Here is a 24,147-nt window from a genome sequence, read left to right as displayed (position 1 = left end):
CTGCCGCTTGATATGATGTCCTTACGTGCAGCAAATGGAGAACCTGTTCGACCTATAGCCGCCTGTACTGCCCGACTCACAATTGCAGAGGGCAACTACATTGTTGAGTTTATCCTCCTTTCCTCCTGCTCTCATGACATAACACTTGGCTGGGATTTCCTATTGCGTAATTACGCCGTTATAGATTGTGCCCGTTCCGAACTTGAACAGCTTCCGTTGTTCGACCAGCCCTACAACCAGACGAATTGAGCCGCACACAAGCTAGTTGTCAAAGAAGATACTGACGTTCCACAGACAACAGCTGTTTTGCTCCCTGTAGTCTCCGACGGCATGCGTGATGAATTAGCATTTTTTGAGCCATCAAGCCTCTTTCTAACTCGGAAACCACTTCTGCTCCCTTATTCAGCCCTCGCAATTTGTAATGGAGCCAGTGCTATCTGCCTTGCCAATTTCTTTCCATATACCATCAAACTGTTTAAAGGGGAATCTCTTGGATGCGTACAGCCCATTGATAATGAACAAATTTTTATTGTGCCGCAAGAATCATCGCAAAGTTACCTCGCCGCCGTCACTGCTATTAACCATTCTGACTTACAGGCTTGAAAAGTGTTCGATTCGGCGATCACAGACGAACTGTCACCATCAGAACGATCTGAACTCCTCCAACTGCTGTACCAGTACCACGAATCTTTCGATGTTGTTCAACCTTCACTTGGCCGCACTTCTTCCACTCTACATTACATCGATACCGACTCCCATGCGCCACTAGGACAACGACCATACCGTGTCTCTGCGGCGGAACGCCAAGTTATTACTGAACAGGTGGACGATATGCTGCAACGCGGCGTCATTCAACCTTCACAAAGTCCGTGGGCCTCACCTGTAGTGCTCGTTAAAAAAGAAGGATGGTTACACTTGCTTCAGCGTGGATTACCGGCGCCTAAATAAGATCACTCAAAAAGACGTGTATCCTTTACCCAGGGTTGACGATGCCCTTGATACTTTACAAGGTGCCGAGTTTTTTTCATCATTAGATTTGCGCTCAGGGTACTAGCAGGTCCTCCTTGCAGACGCCGATTGACCAAAAACAGCCTTCGTGACACCCGACGGTCTATATGAGTTTAATGTCATGCCCTTCGGCCTCTGCAACGCGCCTGCCACCTTCAAGCGCATGATGGACTCGGTTCTTCGGGGTTCGAAGTGGCAAATATGTCTGTTATCTCGACGATATTGTTGTCTTTGCGCCAGACTTTGCGACACATCTCGAGCGCCTGAAACACGTCCTCACGTGCCTGAAGAATGCTCAGCTCCAACTCAACCTCAAAAAGTGCCACTTCGCTGCTCGGCAACTTACGATTCTCGGGCAACGTTAACTAAGGTTCATCAAAACTGAGGTTAGCGTGCCCGTGTGACAAGAGTATATATAAGTCACTCAACTGGCCAAGCAATCTTGACTACCTCAAGATTGACTCTCTCAAGATCACCTTAATCTGACTTGATTTGTACTGGCTTAATCTGGCCATAGTCAGTCACCCAGCATCCCACACAATCGTAACTTACTCAAAATTGACTTGTTCAACATTAGCCTGATTCGGTATTACCTGGATTCTCTTCCATACACAATCACAACTGTATAGGCTATCTCAAACTAGTCATAATTGGCTTTAGCCTAATCCGGATTGGCTTTATCACGCTTAATCAGAATGAACAAAACCCAGTCAGGTTTATTCTTCTAGCAGCAATGGGTGTTAGTCTTGGTTGGTATTAGCGTGATCTGGCATAATGTAAACTGATCTGGCCCAATCCTACTTAACCAGTATCTATCAGTATGGATTGTATCAACTAGTGTTGATTGGCTTGTCTAAATTTAAATAGGCCACGATATTGGCCCGTGTCTACATGTGGACAAAAACGATGATGGGGGGATTTAGCGGACACCAAGTAGTGGGCCTCTGGCTTGACGCGAGAACGAAGAAGAAGATCTTGCGGCTCAGCTGTTGAGAACACGCTGCTTTCGCTGTCTCAATGCGTACTTGTGCTTTGTTCGCGTTCTACTGCGACACTGGTGGAGGTGCTGGCCCGCGACCCCGCCTGATGCTCCACACTCCCAGGGGAAGCCGTTCATTCAGCCCAGAAGCACTTGTCGACACTCCCGTGCATCGCTTCAGTCGTCGCTTGCGAGGCCTCCTTCCAGAGTTCACCCTCTCACAGGAACACTCTACAAGGCACCGCTAACATCTACCAATGGCCACCGCCAGTCCACAACAGTTACTACGAGACAGTAGTTTGCCAACCTCATCTCATATAACCCTTTTTTCACCGCTGGTGCCTGATCGCTTTGGTGGTGGAGCACATAAAGACCTCGAAGAATGGCTTGATCACTATGAACGTGTCCCTAACACGAACCAGTGGTCCCTTGAACAAAGGCTTTCCCGCGCCTAATTTTATCTCGACGACAGCGCTAGAACTTGGTACGAGAACAGAGAGGGCAGTTTGTCAACATGGAGTGACTCTAAAAGAGGGATGATTGACACATTTGCCAATGTCGACTGGCGCAAACGTGCGCAGCATTTACTTGAGCTACGGGTTCAGAAACCCAATGAAACGGTCGCAATGTTCGCTGAGGACATGGCCCGTCTCTTTCGTAAAGCTGACCCGCACATGACCGACGACAAAAAGTTGCGCTACCTCATGCGCGACGTTAAAGAGCAATTGTTCGCCGGACTTTTGCGGAACCTGCCAAGCACCATGACAGACTTCACCAAAAAAGCTACGGCTATCGAACGGGCGCTTCACCTACAAGGCCGACAATACGATCGCTTGTCCAGCAGCGCCCACATGCAAGTCGCCGCTACGACATCTGACAATCAAAGCTCGTTGCGCGATTTAATAAGAGACATTGTTCGCGAAGAGCTGCTGAAGCTGCGGAATCTGGTCGCAGAACCACCCACGGCGTCTGTCGCTGAAGTCGTTCGCAAAGAAATACGCCAAGCGTTTTCAACAGCTGATCCTACTGACGATCAGCAACCTATGAGCTACGCAGCCACACTTCGCCGCCCGCCGCCCGTTGCCCCGTCGTACCGCCAGCCATCCGCAGCCGTTCCTTGGTCGCCACCACAAGAACAGACAACGCGGCGCGCTGCCGTCGTAACGCCGTACGAAATGCCGCCGTACCAAGAGCCGTCTCCCAACGAGACACGGCATTTGCCACATTACGAGCCGTTGCGGCGTCCACAGCTTCGTAAAACAGACGCCTGGCGCACTGTAGATAGGCGTCCGCTTTGTTTTACCTGCGGAGGTGTGGGCCACATTTCCCGCCATTGCTGGCACCGCGTAGATATGTTTCGACCTCTTCGACAATGGTCTGACGATCGACGCGCCAACGACGGCTACGCACCACGCCTGGACGCTCATTCTCGAGGACCCCCCTTGTCTCAGTCCCATTTTGACAACCGCCGTGCCAATAATGACGACAGTGTGCCTGATTACCAGCCAAGTTTGGGACGACGACCACGCTCTCCGTCTCCGGCATATTCGCCTTCATCGCGCCACCGAACTACAGCCAACATCAGTGGAAGGATGTCACCAAGTCCACGCCGGGGAAACTGAAGGCGGCGACCTCCGGGGGTGAGGTTGCAGGCCGTCAAGGCAACGAAGAAAAGCCCCCGTTACTTGTACCACAGGAGGCCGTAAAGCCGAGAAGTTGTAACGCCGATGAAACTGTGACCACAGATCTTACCGTTTCGGTAGACGGACAGCAAGTAACAGCCTTAGTTGACACCGGCGCGGACTTTTCTACCATAAGTGAAAACCTTGCCGTACGCCTCAAAAAAGTGAAGACTACGTGGACGGGACCTCACCTGAGGAAAGCAGGCGGCCAGCTGTTAGTTGCCTGTCGAGAGGTGTACAGCAAGACTCGACATCGGTGGCTCTTCTTTCGTGGCGACGTTCGTCATCCTCACCTCGTGTTGCAAGGACTTGATCATAAGGATGGACTTCTTAAGAGAATATGGTGCCGTCATCAACTTTCCGGACCGTTCAATTACATTCCAGAACAGCCCTGGTTTAGTTGACTGTTCAGACGCAATACGCAACACTTTACGTATAATTGATTATGATGTGGTCGTCCCGCCCCGGTCATGCACTCTTGTTTCGGTGGAGGGCCACGAAGCGTTTGATGGCGAAGGCATTGCTGACCAAATTGGCTCGCTGCTATTTAGTCATGGCATTTCGGTCGCACAAGGTATCGTCCGTTTCACTGGTGGACGCACGAACTTACTTCTGACGAACTTTAGTGCTGAGCACCGGCACCTTCCGAAGATACAGCTATCGCTTCGTACGACAATATTGTAGAAATGCGAGGCAGTTTATGTTTGTCGGTACTGGACGAAGCCCCTAATCAAGCACCAGAACCCGTTCTCGATATTGGCACCACTCTGTCAAAGGACGAGCGACAGAGACTTCTTCAGCTGCTAGCCGAATTCCGCGACTGCTTTTCAACGACATGACGAGTTGGTCGAACACCTTTGACAAAGCACCGAATAATCACCGAGGACACGGTGAGACCTATCCACCAGAACCCTTATCGTGTAGCTTCTAAGGAACGCGAAGCCATAGAACAACAAGTCGCTAAAATGCTTGCAAATGACATCATTCAACCGTCACAGAGCCCCTGGGCATCGCCTGTAGTGCTAGTAAAGAAAAAGGACGGCACCCAGCGTTTTTGCGTGGACTACAGGAAGCTGAATCGGGTGACCAAGAAAGATGTGTACCCGCTCCCACGCATTGATGACTCCCTTGACAGACTTCGGCACGCTCGCTACTTTTCTTCCATGGACTTGAGCAGTGGATACTGGCAGATCGAGGTAGACTTAAGAGACCGAGAGAAAACCGCTTTTGTGACGCCAGATGGTTTATACGAACTTAAAGTCTTGCCTTTCCGTTTGTGCTCCGCGCCCGCGACTTTTCAAAGGCTTATGGACACGGTACTTTCGGGATTGAAGTGGAAGACGTGCCTAGTCTATCTGGACGGCGTTATAGTGTTTTCGACCACTTTTGACGAGCATCTCAAAAGGCTGGAAGTTGTTTTACGTGCCATACGGTTCGCGGGCCAAACAATGAAACCAGAAAAGTGCCATTTCTGTTTTCACGAACTTCAGTTTCTCGGTCACGTCGTCAGCAACGCAGGCGTCCGGCCCGATCCTGGAAAAATTGCCGCCGTCACACAGTTCCCAGTACCCTCCAATAAGAAGGCTGTCAGACGCTTCCTAGGCCTTTGTGCATATTATCGCCGGTTTATCGCAGACTTCGCCCACATCGCGTCGCCACTAACTCGTCTCACAAGAGACGATGTTGCCTTTGAGTGGAAAGAAGAACAGGAGGCTGCCTTTAATGACCTGCGTCAACGTCTTCAAACGCCCCCTGTGCTTGCCCACTTCGACGAAGAAGCCCCCTACGATGCTTCACACAGACGCTAGCAATGTAGGTCTTGGGGCTGTGCTTGTGCAACGGCAAGAGGACACAGAAAGAGTGATCGCCTACGCAAGCCGAACGCTAACACGCGCAGAGGCTAACTATTCAACAACAGAGAAAGAATGTCTCGCCGTAGTATGGGAAGTAATGAAATTTCGCCCGTACTTGTATGGCCGGCACTTCAAAGTTATTAGTGACCATCACTCCCTTTGCTGGTTAACTAATCTAAAAGATCCCACCAGCCGATTAGCACGTTGGAGCCTAAAACTGCAAGAGTTTGACATGACGGCCGTGCACAAGTCAGGCAAGCGACATATGGACGCTGACTGTCTGTCCCGTTCACCCATTGAGTCGGCAACCCTACCTGAGGAGGAGGAAACGGCATTTCTCGGTGTCCTCGACACGACTGCCATTGCGCAGCAACAACGTGACGACACTGAGTTGTTTGGCTTAATTAACTACTTGGAAAACAGATCTCAGAAGGCGCCAAGAGTTTTCTTAAGAGTGTTGTCATCGTTTTGTTTGCGGGGCGGAGTGCTCTACAAAAGAAACTTTTCGTCGACAAGATCCGCCTGTCTGCTCGTCATACCAGCAGCCCTTCGTACCGAAGTACTCAAAGCATGCCACAACGAGGTGACCTCTGGCCATTTGGGTTACATGAGAACGTTGGCCAGAGTACAGCAAAGGTATTACTGGCCGAGACTAACCACAGCCGTGAACCACCACGTTCGTACCTGTCTCGACTGCCAGCGACGCAAGTCACCACCGACTAAACCAGCTGGCCTCCTGCAACCCGTGCAAGTCCCAACAGCTCCATTCTACCAGATAGGCATGGACATTTTGGGCCCACTTCCTATATCTACTGCAGGGAACCGCTGGGTTATCGTCGCGACGGATTATCTGACCCATTATGCCGAGACAAAGGCTATCCAGAGAGGTACAACAGCGGAGGTGGCAAGATTTTTCATCGAAAATATTGTACTGAGGCATGGTGCACCAACCGTCGTGGTCACAGACAGAGGAACCGCATTTACGGCAGCTCTTCTGGATCACGTCCTGATGCTGAGTGGAACAACGCATCGTAAGACCACTGCCTACCCCCCACAAACAAATGGGCTGACGGAGCGTCTGAACAAAACCATTGAAGACATGCTTTCGATGTACGTGGACATTGAACACGAAAATTGGGATGAAATTTTGCCATACGTAACGTTTGCGTACAACACGGCCAAGCAAGAAACGATCCGCATGACCCCATTCAGCTTCGTTCATGGACGAAAAGTACGAACTATGTTAGATGCGATGCTACCGCACGAAAGTGATGACATCGACCCAGACGCCAACACATTTACGGAACGCGCGGAAGAAGCTAGACAACTGGCACGTTTACGTATCCGCCAGCAGCAAGAGTACAATGCAGGCCGCTACAATGCTCACCACAGAGCAGTTGTCTATCAAACTAGCGACAAAGTATAGATTTGGACACCCGTACGGAAACCAGGACTATCAGAAAAGCTCTTAAAAAGATACTTTGGGCGATACCGAGTGCTGCGACAACTGAGTGACGTCACTTACGAAGTCGTTCCGGAAAATTCGTGTAGTACCAAGCGTCGCCAGCACCATCCTGAACTCGTTCACGTACTGCGCATGAAGCCTTACGTCAGCGAGTGATTGCGTGAGACTTGTCTTTTAACAAAAACTGCATTATTGACTTCACATAGGGTCGATGCTCTTTGAGAGGGAGGCAAATGACCCGTGTCTACATGTGGACAAAAACGATGCTGGGGGGATTTAGCGGACACCAGGTAGTGGGCCTCTGGCTTGACGCGAGAATGAAGAAGAAGATCTTGCGGCTCAGCTGTTGAGAACACGCTGCTTTCGCTGTCTCAAGGCGTACTTGTGCTTTGTTCGCGTTGTACTGCGACAATATACTGCAGTAATACAGAAAGACGGGCTAATTGGTTTTGTTGCATACTGAAGCTTTAGCACGCACACACGAGAAAAAATATGACAGAGACACGGGGACCAGCGCTGGTCCCTGTGTCCCATCTTTCCTTATTACTGCAGTTCATTTCTAGTTTTTTCGGACTCTTTTTCTTTGTACCTTCATTTGGACGTAAGAAATCCATCAATGCTCGTACCGATGATCGCTGTGTGCGAGTGCAAAGCCCGGATTTCAGGCTGGCACATAATGCATATGAACTCGCCGTATGAGCTAAAGTCCCTGAGTCTCTATCGTATCTGTCCTCGTGTGTGTGCGCTAAAATATGCAGGATATACTGGCTTAACTAGACATATTGTAATCTTACCGAAGTTCAAACCAGCGGCCTAATTGGTATTGATTAGTATCAATCAGTGGATATTTGCATCAACCATTGATGAATTTAACTAAATTTAATTAGCCTCAACTATGACTACCTTGTCTTAAACAGGCTTACAAAAGCTCAGATTGGCTTCAGTAGGCATAGACGAGTTGGCCCAAGTATGCACTACGAAGGGCCCAACAAAAAGCTGAACAGCCCATCTGTAAAAGCAGCTTCCCTCAATGATTACGCCATGCAGCTAGGACGAGATAGGCATCTACCGTTTTAACTAGCATAATGAACCCACTTGCAAACAGTTTTTCAATGTATCTGTGCACTTTATTCAGGGTGATAGCCAGTGCTATAGACGATCGAAACAACCTATACTATGCCATTATATCACAAAATAGGATGCAATAAAAGCACAAGTGGCTGTAAACCGCTTATGCATCACACCATGATTGTTGGAAAAAACAGAAATAAAATGACAAGGGAAATTGTCGAGGCAGTGAGGATTTTTAGATTAGGGCTGAGCTGCGACAGCACTCCCTCTCTCGGGCTTTATCAAAAAGAATTGTCCTTCCCGAGATTGTAAGAATTTCGCACATGGCAGTTGTGGGCTTCTTGACACTTTTGTTTGTTTTTCGCATTTCAAGAGTATATATGTGTACGCTCTTCGAAATAGATTTTGTAGGAAGTAAGTGCTTCCCTTCGTCCCTTCCCTTGTCCTGTGTCTCGCATATTTTACACGCTACAAGTCAAGTCAAGTCAAGTCAAGTTTAATAAATAGTTCAGTTGAGTTACATAGTTAGTGTTATTACAGAAGGAGGTCCCAAAGTTTCAGAGAAACTGACAGGGGGACCTCCTATGGCTACATGGATGGGGTAATTACAAAAAATACAGCAATAGTATACGGACTTGTGAGTAATAATGAATAATCTTGATTAACAATAAAAATACGATCAATACACAACATAATGGTAATACTCACTATTGAAAAATAACAAGGAAATAGTCAAAAGCAAGTGAAGACAAAAAACAATATTAATGAACTCTACGTCATCTGTTATTAATGAACTCTACGTCATCTGTTACAAGTGATCAGTTACATGAATGTTGCGGTACCTTTTAATTTGCCTTCTCTTGATACGGTGGCGAATGCGTCTCGAGGCCATCAGCCTTTGGCTAGTTGTGCGGTACATACGTAGCAGTACTCTATGATACGGTTAAAATGAACTCGAAGAGTAATGGCAAGTACTCTTCCACAGCATCACAACAGTTGAAGCAGTTAAGGCTGACCTACTCATGTGATTAAAAAACAACACCTCTGCTGCGCCGGCCACTTTTCGGGCGATTCCAAATAGCATTCGTACGATTGGGAGACTAGGCCGAAATTCAGGAGTCTCCCGGATAATTCGGGCGAGTTGGCAGGTATGAATTGGTGAACTCACAATACATGAGTTAGCACCCTTTTTTTTTCCTTGACTAACACAATCCTTCTCCACGCAGTGTTGCAAATCTTATCTAGGAGCCATAAAGAAAATCTTAATACAGTTGAACCCCTTTATAGGAGGATTGCTCCAAGCAGCAAATCTTGTCTTTTAAATGAGTAGTCTCATATAAGCAGGGGAAAATGATTGCATTTTCCTATTAACTGTATTTTATTGTAGGCCTCTTATATCCATTTGTCTCGTATGCCAGTGTCTTTAATAAAGGGGTTCGACTGTAGGTAATGCCCACTTTTTTTAGCCTGTGCAATAAAGAATGAATGTGATACATAGTTACGCCTAAAAATGAAAAATAAGATGAAAAAACAGGCTCTTTGAGAGCCCCCACCCCCATCTCGTCAAGTCTCTGCAGAACAATCACATATTTTTACAGCACCAGAAATGCCATATACAAATTGCTTACAACTTGATATTTAAAAAATATTAATTCATTACCAGTAGTCGATTAGAATTAAATGTAATTAAATTATTAAGAATGTTACAGTTTCAAAAAAACAATTGATTATATTACAAAATTAAAAGAATATATAATTTATCACAAATAACAAATTACTTGTAACACGTTATGGGCATGTGATGCCATTTCTAGCTTAGTTCCGTTACCGCGCTAAGTTAGCCGGGCATTCTTTAGTTCGTGTGTCAATGAGAAACATGGAGCTTCATCGATTTACCAAATCCCGGACCACTCGCCGGCGGCCCACGGACGCACTGGCTCACAGGCAGCTACGTTGTATGCATGCGATCCAAAAGTCCCGGGCCAGCCCGAGTGGCCTCGAGCCATCTGCGCGCTTGATGCTGTCTGCGTTTACTGTGACGTCCGCTATGCCTTCTTCTCCCTTCATGTCTGTGACACAGGCCGGAATTCCGACCCAATTCCAAACTCTACAGCAGTTAGGTAGAGAATTATACTTAATACCGTTGTGATGTCACTTACTCTAAGTGAACTACTTGAGCACGCACGGTCGTTTCACTGCTGTTTCTCCTAGCGAGTATAACGCACGTTATACGGGATACGCACATGTCGACGTGGCTCAGAACACAGATGACAAGAACTTGGGGCGCAAACAATGCGAAACCTAGAAACATGCGAGAAGTGGAGAGAAAAGCAAAGAGAGAGCAAGAGCGTGTCGAAAATTTCTCGTGTCTAACTTAAGATGGCTACACAGGCATGTGCACTGCATTGTCATCTGCCAGCTGCCTGAAAGAAATGATTCAGACAGTTCCGGGCCGCCCACAGGCCGCCAGGCACGGGAAAAACTAACATGTGTCCGAGTGGTCCCTGACTAGTAGGTGGAACTTCCAGTTGGCCCCCCAAAAAAACGAATGCGACGCTGGTGTCCAGGGTTGTCCAAACTAGAGCTATGCGCCGCCGCGCCACGCCGCCGCGCGTTTTTTCTCATGCCGTTTGCGCCGCCGCCAAAGTTCAGATACAGACCGCACCGCCGTTTGTCTTATTTTTACCCGAGCGGGGAATCTGGGCATAAAATACAACACTTCACCTTTTCTGCAGCTTTAGGATTTCTGAGGGCGGCATTTGCGGTATTGTGACTGCTCTCTTGTTTCCATGTTTACATGCGCTGTTTATGCAAGGGCCCTAAAACATCTTCTGAAGATGCACATTCTCGAGTGTGTTATTCTCTCTTGGCGATTCTCGTTCTTGTGGCGCCCTTCGTGACGCCAGAACAATGATTCACGTGACATGATTAAGGTACATACTCTAGAATGATCCATATACGTGAAATATGAGCTGTAAATTCCTTTGTACTTTGCCTTGACATGCATTTGTACCCTGCCTCGCCATCTGCCACCCCTGTTCTTTCTCGCATCTCGCAGGATTATCATGCGCGATGAACTTGTCATTTAGCTGCATTTTGGGAGTTCGCAATTGCGCAAGTGGAAATGAGAAGAGTATGATCGAGAAGTTCGAAATCCTGATATGCTTAACGCCTAGCGCTCACATGGCACCCATGCTTTATGAAGACAAACCAAAGAAAAAGGCTCCGAGTTATTTCATTTTCCCAACAAACGAATTCTTTAAGTGAGTACAACGCAACTGTCTATAACAAAGGCCAGCCCATTCTGATGGTTTCTTATATTTTTTTTTATTATGTGGGCACTCGCTACAGGCTTTCATAATCGCTGTCATGTTCCGTGTAAATTCAAAATAAATTACTTTTGGACGCACACTGTATGCTGTTACCACAGATAAAATCTCACAAGCGCTATAGCGAGAAAGACTCCATCTCCATCGCACAAAGAGTGTATGCGATAACATCAATACGCGTGCGATGCCTACTGTCGATTGCTCCTCAACCAGAAAGGAAGCCCTTTCTGCCTTTTGCTAGACAAATGAGTCTGAAGGGATACGCAGGTAGGAGGCTGCATTGCTCAATCCCCATCAGTGAATTTTAAATGTAAGGGCGTGGTGGAGAGTACTAGTACGTTTGCTGTTTCAGCAGCCATTAGCGAACGGCTCGTGTACCCTTCTACACGCTATGATATCACTGTACGAATGGCTTCTTTTCCCGGGAGAAGCCATATTCCCATACACTAGCACTTTACAGTTTCGCGAGATCAGATGAATGAGTTAGCTGCAGCCTAAGTTCATTCTGGGGCTGCGAGCTCCTACCGCATGGTGCAAAATGTGAATTTGCCCAAGGGCTTTCTGACCATAATACTGCTTAATTTTCCTCAAACTTGGCATGTTCTGCTCGAAGACCTGAGAGCGAAACTGTTTTGAACTTTCTTAAAGTTGATGACACTTCCGTACTGGACACTAGCCTCATTTTTTGAGGGATTTGAATGTTGTAGCGAATTTCGCAATGTGAATGCGCTCCTTCTTAAAATTTTGTCATAATGCATATAACTGTATTACACAAACATGTTGAATGGAACCCCAGACAAACATCCTACCATAAAGATATAATTATTCTCACTCATCATATAAAGCATTTACATAAGAATCATCAGTCCAAGTGTAATGATAATGCCTTTTGAGTTCATGCATTGAAAAGTAAATAAAAGCTAATATCAAGAGGCTGCGCAATGCCTGCGCTACGCTTAAGGAAAAAAAATCCATCCAGGTTCTACAAGTCTCTTACTCTTTGTGGGAATTGAGGCTAGCCCGCTGCCTTAGCGCGGGCTTTGCCGCCTTTTCTGCCGTTCTGATGTCCGACGTTTCTCCCCTTCTCTGCTGTATGCCGCGCTGGGAGAGCGGAGTGACGTTTAACCCCCTCACCCGGTAGCGAATGTCGACTGTGGCGCCGCGCGCGGAGTCTCCCGAGATGTTTTCGTGTGCTGTGTCAGGAGCGGGCAGATACTCTACGGGACTGCAGACGGTGAGCCACGCAAACTTTTCCGTCTGTCGACTCCCGTCGCTCGGGGCATGTCGGACTTCGCCGACGACGCCTCGCGCCCTAAGTTCAACGTCCTTGGACCTCGTCGGACTTCGCTGATGGCGCCTCGCGCCCGAAGCGAACGCTCACCTTTTGTTGCCCCACTGCACACGCTCGGCCGAAGGGTGGTACGGTGTCATAGCGTGTGGCCTAGCTACGCCGTCCCGTCTCCCTCCAAAGCCAACGCGAGTGCCTTTGCCTTCGCTCGAGCAACCGGGCCTTGGTCCCGGTGTCTCCGTGGATCACCTTTACCACAGAGACGTGCTCGTGGCACCCTGTGTAGTACTTTTATGCCCGTGGTGTGGTTAAGACTATTTGCTTTCCCGCCGCGCCTTTGAAACGGGCTGTACTGGGTCTGGTGTTGCCACAGACAATAGTGTTGCGACTTTGAGCAGTATCGTGTTCTCGTCATGGTGATGGTTAATGCATGCCCTGCGGCTTATTAAGACCGGACCCACGCTAGTGGCCTTACTTATTCGGGATACGTGGCACTACACTGGCGCCCAACGCGGTATCAAAACCTCTAAGCTTTTGACTGCTCTTAGCGAGTCAGTTCGCTGCGCGATTCGGGCTCGTCGCAACATGTCTGCTTCGTGGCATGCCGCGTTGCACAAAGAGGCCATCGCCTATATAGACAAGCACCCTTCGGCACCCGTCCGTGTCGTCACCCCCTTTTGTGGAGAATACACAACCAACGTGGTAGCTGACGCGCTATCTCGTGCCTCCTGTCGTCTGCTGAGAACATGGATTTCGGCGCGATGGCCGCTTGCGGTACCTTAGCACATGCAAGCAACGGGGGCGAAACAGCGGCGAAAAGGGGGAGTCCCCATGAGGACGACCTTGGCTGCTATCCAGGTAAGCGGCGCACTGCGTAGCGGCCGAGCGGAGAAACTTTCCAGAGGCCACCGTGCCGAGAGCGAACCCGTGACGTCGTGCACGTGGCGGTTGCTGCGGTCCTGGGTGGGCGCGATACCAGACTCCCCCAATTGGGAGAATGGGAATAGCTTTCGGCAGCGAACAGCTACTGAAGGCTTAGCAAAGTGTTCCGTTTTGAGTCTCGGAGGGACGGAGCGCCGTATACGCTGCTCGCTCTTCGGCGGGTGCCGATAAACTATCTTGAAGAGGCGCGAAGCGCCGTTACACTGCTTGTTCTGCGGCGGGCGCGATTAGGGGGCTGAAACAGCGTGTGTCGCTGAGTCCCCGGCGGATTCATTTTGCTGGACCATGACGGGCTCCTGCTGAACTATATAGCCAGTGACGACGAGTCCATCGACCCATTTAAGGTGGTTATGCCCAAAAGTCTGAGAGCCACACTGTTGCAATCCTCTCATGACGAACCAATGGCCGGTCACCTGAGTGGCTCGAAAGTTTTTGCAAACTGAGCAACGTTGCGACCTGGCCCGGCACGATGCGTGACGTCGCTATTCCATGCTTGCCACGTCTGACAAACGGTTGAACCAAGGGTTGGAAAGCCGCCCGGTCTTATGAACCGATTGTCAGTGAGCGTCCGTGGCGCGTACTAGCTGAAAGATCCTCTTTCCCAAACTCAGCCATGTCCATATCGCAGACCTGAAACCCTTTTTGTATCACAATCTGACGAGCTCGCGCCAGCACCCTGCGGCACTTCGCGCAAGCAACGGGCTACACCCGGAGCGGCGGACTGCATTCGGACCCCGGTGCGGGGTCCGAATGCGGTCCAAAACTCAGTCCGAATCTGAGGAAGCGGTCCCCTTTGTGATTTTGCACCGGACGGTGGACTTCTCTGCAACCGAAGGCCCTAAGTTTACTGTCTAGCCTCAGTATAGGTTAGCTTCTTTACGGCCTTTTCTCATAAAGAAGTCGACCCCACCCAGTCTGCTGCCAGTGTTTTCTTTTCATGTTCACGTGTATATTATGTTTCTTTTGCCTAATATTAGGTGTTATTTGTATTTATGTTTTATTTTCTTTTGGCCAGAGATTGAGTGTCATTATGCTCCGTTTTACTTTTTTTCTTTTCGTGTTTATTTCGTCTGCCGCGAAGGGAGTTTTGACCTTGAGTGTCGGTGCTTATGCCGGGAGAGAGAGACGAAGGACACTTTGCGCCTACGCTCGCGCAGCCATCGGCAGTGTGTGTGCGTGCGTGCTTCTGTGCGTCTGTAAGTGCGTGACGCTTCAGTGCATGCCCGTGAAGAGTGCGTCATGGCTTCCCCCCATCGACGCGGACACTAGAGGTGCTCGGGGCACTGACCTATTGACGCTGTGCTCTGCTTTGAAGAAGAACGGCTATTTGGGCTAGTTAGTTGGAATTCATGATAATAAGGGCTGCAGCGCGAGCACGAAGGTGCTAGAAAAAACGTGAAACATAGGACAAGGCAAGGAAAGCAAAGAGGACAACACGAGTGCTCTGCTCTTTGCCGTCGCTGAAGAAGCCCTGCTGCCTTCCCACCATGGCTCCTACGCGAGGCCAGCTGAAAGTAGCTATACGCTGCTGGCCAGTGCCAGGGCGCCTCGCAGCCAATTCTGGTTCGGCCTCCCTGATCACTGGAGAGGCCCGGCTTCCCGCAACGTCCCAGCTCCTTCATCGAGCCAGAAATGCGGGGCCTCCAAACCACAACAGAAGCGGCGTTCGTCGAACTCGCGGCTAATCAAGAGCAGCAACGAGCTATCAGAGAGCCCCCCTTCTGTGCCTCTGACCTCGCACTCGGGCACAGCGACTAGCGGACATTGTCGCGCTCTTCCGTCCCTCCGCACGGTGGACGCTATCCCTCCCAAGCACCACGAACACTAGTCCCACTTTCCTGTGCTTCCTTTCGCTATTATGACATATAGTGTCATGTGTTTATTTTCTTATCAATGTTTTTGTTTCTCCTTTGTCATAATTTTTTTTAGCAGCAGTTACAGGGCTGGACTGAGGTTAGCTGTCGCTCATAGCAGTGTCATTTTAACTGCATAGGTGACGTCCAGCTGCCTTTGCAGACCGTTAAAGGGCAAATTTAGGAGAGGGGGATGTGGGAATTGAGGCTAGCCCGCTGCCTTTGCGCGGGCTTTGCCGCTTTTTCTGCTGTTCTCATGTCCCGAGATGTCTCCCCTCCTCTGCTGTCTGCCGCGCTAGGAGAGCGGAGTGACGTTCAACCCCCTCACCCGGTAGCGAATGTTGACTGTGGCGCGCGCGCAGAGTCTCCCGAGAGGTTTTTGCGTGCTGCGTTGGGAGCAGGCAGATAATCTCCTGGACTGCAGACGGTGAGCCACGCAAACTTTTCCGTTCATCGACTCCCGTCAGTCGGGGCTCGTCGAACTTCGCTGATGCGGCCTCCGAGGCGAACGCTCACCTTTTGTTGCCTCACTGCGTACGCTCGGCCGAAGGGTGGTACGGTGTCCTTGTGCGTGGCCTAGCCACGCTGACCCGTCTCCCTCCGAAGCCAACGCGAGCGCCTTTGCCCTCGCTCGGCCTTTGTCCCGGTGTCTCCATGGATCACCTTTACCGCGGAGACGTGCTCGTGGCACCCTGTGTAGTACTTTTATGCCCGTGGCATGAATAAGCCTATTTGCTTTCCCGCCACGCCTTTGCGACGGACTGTACTGCGTCTGGTGTTGCCACAGACAATAAAGTGTTGCGACTTGGAGCAGTATCGTGTTCTCGTCATGGCGACGGTTAACGCATGCATGCCCTGCGGCTCGCTAATACCTGACCCACGATAGTGGCCGTACTCCTTCGGGATACGTGTCACTTCATCCTGCATCGTCTATCCTCATATTGTTTATTCTTGACGGTCAATCCCCCTCAAATTCGGAAGCTTTAGCAAATGTCTTTATAGTTACTTCAAATCTGTTTTTCTTTTTTCTATAGCTAACGGCATCACTCTTTCATTTTCTGCATGCAGCAAACTACATGTTCGATTCCTAATCTTGAGTTGAGTTCCTCAGAAGTGCATAAACGAATAATTTTGAAGTTATGATACGTTCTGGCCCAGACGGTATGCCAATCATATTTTTAAAGTGATACTCAGTATGGTGTACTAATTATCTTATTGTAATAATTAAAAAAGTAAACCTCAACAACTCTCCAACTGCAGAAATTAACAAACGTTGTGCCATTAGGTCCGTAAACAAGCAAATAGCAAATTATAAGCTAATATCTTTGCTTTCCATACCAGCTCCACACTTTTGGAGCATATAATCAACAAACGCTATGTAGAATACCTAAACGCACACAACCTATTTACTCGATGACTACACAGTTGCTTGAATTTACGCATGACATTGATGCTTCTCTTACCAACCGAAGAGATTTATGCCGTATTTATTGGCTATACTAAGAATTTGACATTGTTTGCCATGCCAAACTTCTACCTTCTTCACAGCTTTGGCGACAAGAAGCTGGTTGATTGGATAACAAATTACTTGCAATCACACTCAAAGTTTGTTACGTTGAACTACGCGAAGTCATCTGACGTACAGATCCACGTCAGGGGTGCCTGAAGGCTCAGTGCTTGGGCCGCTTTTGTTTATCATTTGTATAAGTGATGTAGCAGAGATTATCAGTAACACCAAAGTTAAACATGAATTGTAAGCAGACAACTGCTTTATCTGAAAAATCATCTCTACTGAAGACAAGATGCACTGATAACTGTTTTTCATCGTTTTGTAACAGGAGTGAAACTAGGCAATCGTCTGCGAAAATGCCATAGTCATGACATTTTAAAATAAGAAATGGCCTCTTCATTTTGCACATACTAATTATGGAGTACGTTTAGCATGTGAGATGGAGTTTAAATACATTGGTATAGCTATCCCAAAAAATGTTAAATGACGCAGTATTTTGGAAAAGTACAATATCTTCGAAAACATTCGTATCTCCGACACACATAAAGCATAGACAAAAGGATGCGGACTAAGAGAGCATAAGACTTTGGTAAAACTCGAATAAGGGTTGGTTGTTTGGCGACCTCACCACAGACATGACATAGCTATGTGACAATTTGTTAAAAGCAATACTGCTTACATTACCTTGCTTTTACAAGTGTTTTTCGTCACTTCACATGTGCATGTTTTATCACTGCAGCCTATGTCAATTATCGCTTGTCATCGTGTCATCCTACAGCATAAACCAGATGAATCGCAATGCTTCCAGTGTGCTAGCACTCACATCTTTCGTTGCATCTTCTGCTCACCGTACCCGCCGATTTGATATTCTAAAAATTGTGCCGTTAGATAAATTAAGAATTGTTTTCATTTTCTTTTCTGTTGTTGCTGTTTGCTTTTCTACGAAACGTGCATTTTTGGAATGAGCTTAATGAGTATTTGCGCAGACTCGGTTTTGAGCAATTGGAAAAAAGAATTGCGTGAACATTATCATCAGCTTGACTACGCCCCACTGCAGGGCAAAGACCTCTGCCATGGTCCACCAATCAGCCCTGTTTTGTGCTTTCTGTTGACACGTTAAACCTGCGAATGTTTTATACTCATCAGCCCACCTGTCTTTCTGTCTATTCTTTGTGCATTTGCCTTTACTGAGATCCAAACAGTTGCCCTTAATGACGAGCGTTTACTCTACCTATGTGCTACGTGCTCGGCCAATGTCCATTTCTTCTTCTTAATTTCAACTATGATATTCTGAACGCCACTTTTTTCCCTTATCAACTCTGCTCTCTTCTTGTCTCTTAAGGTTACATTTATTTGTTTCCTTTCCAATGCTCGCTGCGTCGTCCTCAATTTAAGCTGAACTTTCTTTGTAAGCCCCCAGGTATCAGCTCCGTAGGTAACTACCACCAAGATGCAGCTGGTATATACCTTTCTTTGAAGGTTAGTGTCAGATTATCATTAACCCTGTATTTACATTTAACATGTATTTTGTTAAATTGTATTTTTGAAGGTGTGTACACTTGCTATGTCTTGAAAACTGAAAGAGCAGTATTTGTATATAAGTAACATTATGTCACTTTAAGTGCTTCGCCCTTTCGGGGAAACAGATTTCACTTTAAGTGCTTCGCCCTTTCGGGGAAACAGATTTTTTTTCTAAAATTCAAGGAACAAGTTGCTATTCTCACCAACTCTTAAATCGTGATCGCCCCCCCTCCCCCTACGTGCGCAGCGCCGCCGCCGATCCGATGGACCTCGCGCCAATGACAGGCCACCGCCAAAGGTGGAAACACCAGTGCGCCGCCGCCGGCAATTTTGGTAACGACGCACAGGTCTATCCGGCTCACTGACGCAGTCAGTGGCTGTTTACCCCACCGCGCTAGTCTCTCTCTCTTGGCCTCCCCTCATCCACGGTCCCAGAGCAGATCATGATAGTACCACTCTGGTTTCATGCCCTAATATTACGTTTTCAAGTGGCTTATGTGTAGCAAAATATGTCTATTCGTTCATTTCGAATAATTCCAAGTTTTAGAATTTTTACAATGGTGGAGAAGGTGGAGAAGGGATCGTGAATGTTGGACTTTGGATACTTACACAATTTGGCACACAATAGTAATTAGAGATTGCATAGCTTTCTCAAATTCAGTGTTTGCAGTATGGCTACTTAGAACTATGTAAAAACAAAAAATGTAGAAAAAAACTAATGACTTGAAGTCTTACACGTTTACCTCCATAGATACACATTTAATAGCTGTCGCTGTCAAAGATCTGGACATACTATTGTGGCTGCATACAAGCAGGCTGATTCACAGCACTTTGAAAATGCACAAGCGAGCTGCAACAACATATAGCAACTTTTTTTACACGAGAAAATACAGATTATCAAACAAAAAATTTACTCATGAATGCAATATATGGGGTGCTTCAAGAAATGCGTCTGATAATCCTTAAAGAGAAAGAAAATCTAAGCCTCCATATTTACTTTTCTGCTGTGGCATACACTTTAAAGACCCACCAATGGATGCAGAAATGGTAAAGAAAGTAAACTAACTTTTTAATTAGTGAAGAAGTGGTTGGTTCGAAAGGAAGAACCCATTACCACCCTGAGCTTTCCAGAAAGAGGCCACTCATTAAAACTACACCATTCAGCCAATATCTTCACCACCAAAACAAGACACTCGGAATAAATGAGTCTGACTCAGCTTCAGTGCGTGTTGGATGCACTCGTAATTATAGCGCGTAAAGTGCATGCACGCCAGCAAATGTAAAACAGCTAACAGCAATGCAGTTATTGTCATCAACCATGTCGTCATTTTTACCATCCACTAGCTGTACTCGTTTGCACTTGAGCTTTTCTTTCACCTGTGCTTAATCCAATTCCATTGCTTTGCAAGAACTGCCAGGAGGTGCTTTTTTTTCAAAGAGGCAACGGTCTCTTCGAAGTAAGGATTTTAACTCTCCAGTCTACCTGAACTGACTCCCTTCACTAATGAAAAATCACTTTTGCTAATTATTGACATAACTAATGTCTCTAGCCATCTCAAAATGCCTGCTGCTACAGGGAAATTACTATAGACTCTTGTTAATCAGAGCCTGAAGGAACAAGGAAAATGTTCTGTTCAAACAGAGTTGCATTTGCCAAGAGATAAACTGCGTTGCAAGATCCTAGCATAAAACCACACAAATCAAAGCTGTTCAATATATTGAGGCCCGCAGCAGTTCTATACCAAGAAATTTTCATTTACTAAGAGTAATTTGGAAGGCAGCATTTCTCTTTTTTGAGGGTTTTTAAAAGTTATTTCTTGAATGGGCATCAGTTCTTCGGCTTTCAGGAGAGGCACATTCTTTTTGCTTCTTCCAATTAAACTGTGGCCATAAAGATTGCTACAGTGACAGAGATATCTACATGGGAAACCTGGTCGGCACATGACGCAGGCCAGGCCTGTGCGATACACAGGCACACATTCTAAAGCCTGGTTCTGGTCACCAAGACTGTCGCTCATGCAGAGAGAGAGACTTGCCTCCGAATTCAGTGAGGGTGTCTGCTCGCAATCGGTACCGAGGCAGCTGCTCTTCTATAAGGCTCACCAGCTCTACCTCGGCACCGTTACTGCTACTCAGATCTGCAAGGCACAAACAGAGCGATAAGTCACACCTCTGAAGACTCGATCAAGACCAACAACATAGTCGCCAGAGCACCCAAGTTTGATTGGTTGGAATGGTCTGGCTTTCTTTCATGGCACAAGATTAGCAGATTCACTCACTCTTACTAAACTAAATAACAAAATAAAGCAAGCACAGGTAAAATCAGCAACACTGCCCATCTACAATCAATGTACTTCTCGACATACCACGTCGTCCCACTACAAAGACAAGCGTACCTGTAACGCGAGTAGGAATTTCAGTGAACTCATTTTCCAATATTTATTTGCACCACAGAAGACAATAGCGTGGCAACACAGCCAATGACATAAGATGTCACCACTCACAAAACCCAGCCAGATTACGGTGTACATATTACTTTATGTAGCATTAATCCTACAAGTTTGCTTGCCGTACATGTACGACAGTGCTTTTCTGTCCCACAGTGTCTTTGCTGCAAGGGTATGTTTTCGACTCTGCTTGAAATTTCATGTATGTAACGACAATGCATGCTTGTTAGGAAGAGCTTCTACTTACTAGGACTTACAAGAAGTGCTGGAAATGATTGCACTACCTTCTTGCAGAAATAAACAGAACTCATTTCTAGCACCAGCACATTGTGGGGTCAGTGGAAGCGCCAATGCGCAAATCCCATAGCGGAAGTGCCAATGCGCAAAGCCCATTTGCGGTTCCGATTTTTCTGTGTGATCGCTACACATGACGCACGATACTGGACTTTTATCTTCTACACTCTTTCACAGCGGTGGTGGCAGTTGATTTTCATTTTTATTGGCGCTGCTCATTGCTTATTTATCACTGATGATTACACGGTACTCTCATTGATTACAGAGTTTACTCTGCCCAAAGCCGCAGCAGGCAAAGTTTGCCAGCACAACTCATCGCTCCTAGAAGAGAACCAAAATGTGCGTTATGTGTGCGTAGACCTGTGTTTTGGGGAATACACTGCTCTGAAATACTATTGAACCATTTTGCCGTTCTGAATGATGACGACAACAAAAAAAAAAAGCTGTCCCTGGTTTTGTCACAATTTTTTTTAACCACCTTTACAAGTTTCATACACTGAAAAACCACATTATAGTCATTTCACCATGTGGAAGTTTTTCTTAGAAAACTTGGACACTCAAAGCGTTAATAAACACTTCCCCTAACGTAAGTGCTAGAGAACCTTCTGATCCAAGAAGAAAGCAGTAGCACTCGGTACGAAAACAATGACTGCAATGGTGCCATATTTTCACAAAATTATTCACAGTCTCAAAAGGCTGGCAAGCAGCTAAGGTGTACCACTCGTGTTCTCCGGCCCGGTTAAGCTGAGTCAGCTGAGCCCCCATGTACTTCTGGTGACGGGACGAGACCACAATGCTATATGACACGGCACTGTGTGGTACCAGATGTGACACAGCAGCGGCATACGTTGTACAAACTAGGCACTGCGTGAACTAGGAAACATAAACAAAGAAAACGAATTCACACATTTGCCTGCACGCTGCAAAGCTTGCAAGGATGAACCCCAATTTGTTATTGAGAAGATTCTTGGTAGAAGCAGCAAACAAACCACTCGCGAAGCTTGGGAAGCATTTTACATTCAGAAACTGGGTGAATTAGCAAAAGGTCCTTACAGCTGCACTCTACGGAGACTGCATTTTTTGATAATTGGCTACCCTGTTGGCTTGGTTTGTTGCTTTAGACACATGCATTGTATTTTCCAGTATACAAGGTGTCCCCACTATCACACAGCACAAAAAAAAGGAACACTGTTACACGAAGCACACCTAGTGCACATTGCAGTGATGCTACTGAGGACTTCCGATCTGGAGCAATTTTCGAAGCAGTGAAAATTTCCATCTCGGAGCACTGCAGAGCAGGTACTTTTGAACCTTGTAGCACTCTGGAGCAGCCAGTTTCACATCCCGTGGTACACAGACTAGAGAAGCAGGTTGCATTTACATTTAAACACATGAATAACGATTATGGGGCTTTTATTAAGAGCTAAAAATATTTCATTTATTGCAAATCTCATCGAGAAAATCGTCTCTAAAGCACTTCATACTTTGCTTTATAGCACCTTGCATTTGAGTGTTCTCAAATAACCTCATCAGTGATGTTTTTTTTAACTAGCAAAAAAACAGGGTATTGAAAATTGTACTATATGAAATAACATTCAGAACGTGTCTATGTGGTTATCAGCAGAAGTGGTAGACAAAGGCCACAATGTAAATAACTGTCTCAACGCTAAAGTCACCGCTGCTAATGCATTTCCCTGAGACGCCTCTAGGGCCAGGTTCTTTTTCATCTCAATCAATCGCGCTGCTAGGCACAACCCAACATCACCTAGCAAAAGGCCAACTTCTCCCTCCCCTTAGACCCCATGTGCCATTGTAGCAAGAGCATTCTGGCAGTGCTTTCAGTCACATTATAGCTCGCGCATGAGCCGGATTGCCTGGATAATGGCAATCCACTTTAAGCCGAGTGTGATGAGTAAAGGAGAGGCACAAGGCGCGTGTCGAACCTCGAAGCACGGAGACGATGCGCAAGGAGAAAGGGGAGTCACCCGACGTCACGCGCACCAGACATGTAAAAGCAAGAGATTGATCAGAGAAAGGCTAGTGGCAAGCGACCCAAGCCGAGAAGAAAAAACCCAGAGATTGAGCTGGCACTGTGCATTGGGGCTACGAACTGCGAAAACGGAAGGTCAGCGTTGCTACCATGACACGAAAGTATCTCAAAGCATCCACAAAAGTATCACAAAGTGCATTCAAAGAGGGGATTAGATGAGGCAACAAGCTTCGGTTTCATTTTACAGCAATGCAGTACACAGCTGGGCCCGAGCGGCCAAAGGTGAGCACAAACACATTCCTCTTGCATGCCAGTGGGAATGGACAGGAATTCTCATGATTCGCACCTTAGCCGGTGACGTCATGAAAGAATAAAAGAAATGTTTTGTTTCTGAAGTATCTTTAGTAGAATACCCGCCAGCCATCAGTGGTGGAAGCGGCGCTGCCGTCACCTTGTGAGAGCACGTACCGTAAAAGTACAGGGAGTTTCCGCACAAAGGTGGAACTACCGGCAATGCCAAGGCTTTGCCCTGATCGAACTGACATAGGGCACTGCTCGGTAGGCCATCTCAAGCTGGCTATCTCATGCTAGCCATCTTAAGAGCCTTCAACGCACCAAACCATGAGCCTCAATGCCAACATGTGTGCTACAGCGTAACCATTGACTAGAGATGATGATGATGCCAGTGACCCCACAGGGCCTCCCTTCCCTATGTATTGGAACCGAACGCTTCGAGTCGCAAGAGCAGAGAGCTCTTCATGCTACAGCATCTCATTTCATTTGTTGTCTGTGTGATAACATTGTTTAGTGCCGATTTTAATTAACGTGTTTCTTTTATATTTACATTAGCTTTGGCCATAATGTGTTTTTATTATTGTGTAATTGAAATCTCTGTGTCCGATCTTTCCCGATTCA

At 47.1% G+C, this 24,147-nt stretch overlaps 1 protein-coding gene across 2 annotated transcripts in view; it reads right to left on the bottom strand.

The window, feature by feature from the left end:
- milt (trafficking kinesin-binding protein milt) overlaps nucleotides 1-20,633 on the bottom strand; it is a 354,950-nt gene extending 334,317 nt beyond the window's left edge. For both annotated transcript variants that reach the window (XR_012895561.1, XM_037424365.2), the window contains exon 1: nucleotides 20,538-20,633. The gene's annotated coding sequence lies outside the window, so the exon portion shown is untranslated. The remainder of the gene's footprint in view (nucleotides 1-20,537) is intronic.
- Between the last annotated feature and the right edge of the window lie 3,514 nt (nucleotides 20,634-24,147).

The sequence above is a fragment of the Rhipicephalus microplus genome, chromosome 5 (assembly GCF_043290135.1).
Source record: "Rhipicephalus microplus isolate Deutch F79 chromosome 5, USDA_Rmic, whole genome shotgun sequence".
In the NCBI taxonomy this organism is placed as follows: domain Eukaryota; kingdom Metazoa; phylum Arthropoda; class Arachnida; order Ixodida; family Ixodidae; genus Rhipicephalus; species Rhipicephalus microplus.
This window is presented reverse-complemented; position numbering and strand designations above follow the sequence as displayed.